A 2,533-nucleotide genomic window follows, 5' to 3' on the forward strand; every position below is an offset into this window, starting at 1 on the left:
ATATATATATATATATATATATATATATATATATATATATATATATATGCCAATATTCACAAAAAGGTGTCTCTCACTCTACATATATATACACATATGTATACATGTATATGCATGCATATATATATATGTATATATACACACATGATAGCTCAACAAAGTCAGGCATTTTATTTTTAATTGATTTGAGACAGAAGAGGGGGTGAGAGAGACATTGATTTGTTGTTCCACTAACATATGCATTCCTTGGTTGATTCTTGTATGTGCCCTGACTAAGGATTGAACCCACAACCTTAGTGTATTGAGATGATGCTCTAACCAACTGAGCTACCCGGCCAGGCCCCCAAATCAGGCATTTTAGACATGGTTGCTCTCTTCAGTGGGGTTGTTGAACACAAGAAAGTGAGAGATTTACCGCCTCACCCAGGCCACAAATTATAGGCCACCAAGTACTGGGAAAACACTGTCACCTAAAAGTGTCCCCTATAGACATCAGTAGCTAGAAGTACTATTGCAGCTGTCTAATTATACCCACGGACTCAACTGGCACAGAATGGCTGGTTCCTTCACACAAACCTGAAAGGAGCTCTGCAGAGAACCATCTTCTCTGTGCAATGCCCCCCTCCCCAACACCAGAGGCCTTAGTCAACAGCACCAATGCTTACTCACTGCTCAGGTCAAAACGGAGCAGCCACCCCTGATTCTTCCCTTGTATTCCACATGCAGCCCGCCCATAAGCCCCAGAGCTCTGACGACAATAAGTAGCTCTGAACTGACCATTTCACCCTCATGTGACCACCCCAGTCTACGCCCACTCACAGGTCCCCATCACCACCACACTCCTCGTCACGCTGGTCCTTGCTCTCCACAGCAGCCAAGTGAATTTTTCTAATTACATCCACCCACATCCCTTCACTGCATGGAGCACTCAGTGACCTCTCTGTACAACATGAGTAAACTCCAAACTCCTCGCACTGGCCTATGAAGCCCCCTGACCAGCCTCTGCCTCCTCTCCCAGCTCATCTCCCTCTCCTGGGCACAGCACCCCAACCCACCGCGCGGTTTCTGTCCCACATGCTGAGCTCAGCCCCAGTGGCCGCTTCCTTCCCCACATTCAGACAGCAGTTCCGATTTCATCCTCAGGATCATCTCTCCTGACCGATTCAGGTCCATCTCCAACCCTTGACCCTCGTGCTTCCTTCGAGGTTAGACTTTCACTATCTGTCTCCTTCCACTAAAGCGGAAGCCCTTCAGGGACAGAGGCCTGTTTGTTCTCTGCTCTGCCCTCAGGGACTAGGAGGGTTCCTGGCACAAAGTCCGCACGAGTAAATATTTGCTGACTGACTGAGTGCCCAGAGAAAGGGTTGTCTTTTCCAAGTACCAGATGCTCAGTGTTCTCCTGAGTTAGCACACCTGGACAGAAAGCACTGCAGTTGGGAAAACAAACTTGGAAAGGAATATTTCAGACCCCTGTGAGATAAGATCTGCATCGCAGAGTAAAGAAATGACTCGCCCTGGGCAGACACCAGAGGCAAGTTCGTCTTTCATTCTCATTGGATTAAGATCTAAAAGTCTGATTTCAACAGCCTGAGATCTTCAAACGAAACCTGAGGAGTTATTTCCCCTCCCCTATCGATTGATAAACAGAAACTTCTGGTCATTCTCACTGTCATGTCCACAATCTTTGATCTTTGGGATTCTGTTTGCTTCCTCTTAGTGCAGTTACAGCTCCACTCTGTGGAAAAACAGGGAAGATGGGCGATGCAACATAGGTACGTACCTACGTGACCCCAGAGCAAACCTGGGCAACTATGAGGAGAGACCAGTGTGTAAAAGCATGCACACAACATCAAAATGAAGTGCATTTTATTCTTGTTTAGATTAGATGTGGTAACCTCTAGAAATTAAATATGAATCACGGGTCTATTGGTGTTTGATGATTTACTTGCTCTGTTTCCCACCTTTTATTTCCATAGCAGGCTTGAAATTTGAAGAGAAAATTGCTTGCAGTTTTCTCTCTGAAGTAATGCATCTCTGTCAGTAGACACTGTGACATGTGAAAAATCACAAATACAAAACACGAAGTTTATTCTGGTCAGAAGGAGAAATGAGACGATTAAGAACCAATGATGCCCACTGTCTGGATGCACAGGGATGCAGCCATGGAAACCAGCAGGTGCAGCCCTGCCTGCTGTTAAAATGAAAACAACATTATTCACTCACTTGTGTCCCTTGACCCTCGCCTCAGAGAAGGATCTTCCATGAAGCTGCCAAGAGTTATGAGCAACACAGAATCAGGACCAAATCAACACCCAGCTGGCTTAGCTTTTAGCAGATCACGTGCAGAAAAGAGTTAATGATCGCCCAGGAAAACAAAACAAAACACAGAAATATTTTAATGCTGCTTAGTATTTAAGACATTGCAATTCGGTGTCTCTAGCCATCGAAGCACAACCTGACTTCCAGAAACACAGCAACACTCAACACAAGAGCTACACCTGTCCCATCACTGTACCATCTAAAATAAAATCAT

General features: G+C 45.2%; 1 long non-coding RNA gene across 1 annotated transcript in view; it reads right to left on the bottom strand.

The window, feature by feature from the left end:
- Window positions 1-2,050, bottom strand: part of LOC106724403 — an 86,824-nt gene extending 84,774 nt beyond the window's left edge. The window contains exon 1 of the long non-coding RNA XR_001360191.1: window positions 1,962-2,050. This is a non-coding gene — a long non-coding RNA (uncharacterized LOC106724403). The remainder of the gene's footprint in view (window positions 1-1,961) is intronic.
- Between the last annotated feature and the right edge of the window lie 483 nt (window positions 2,051-2,533).

This window comes from Myotis brandtii, unplaced genomic scaffold (assembly GCF_000412655.1).
Source record: "Myotis brandtii unplaced genomic scaffold, ASM41265v1 scaffold82, whole genome shotgun sequence".
NCBI classification, from domain to species: domain Eukaryota; kingdom Metazoa; phylum Chordata; class Mammalia; order Chiroptera; family Vespertilionidae; genus Myotis; species Myotis brandtii.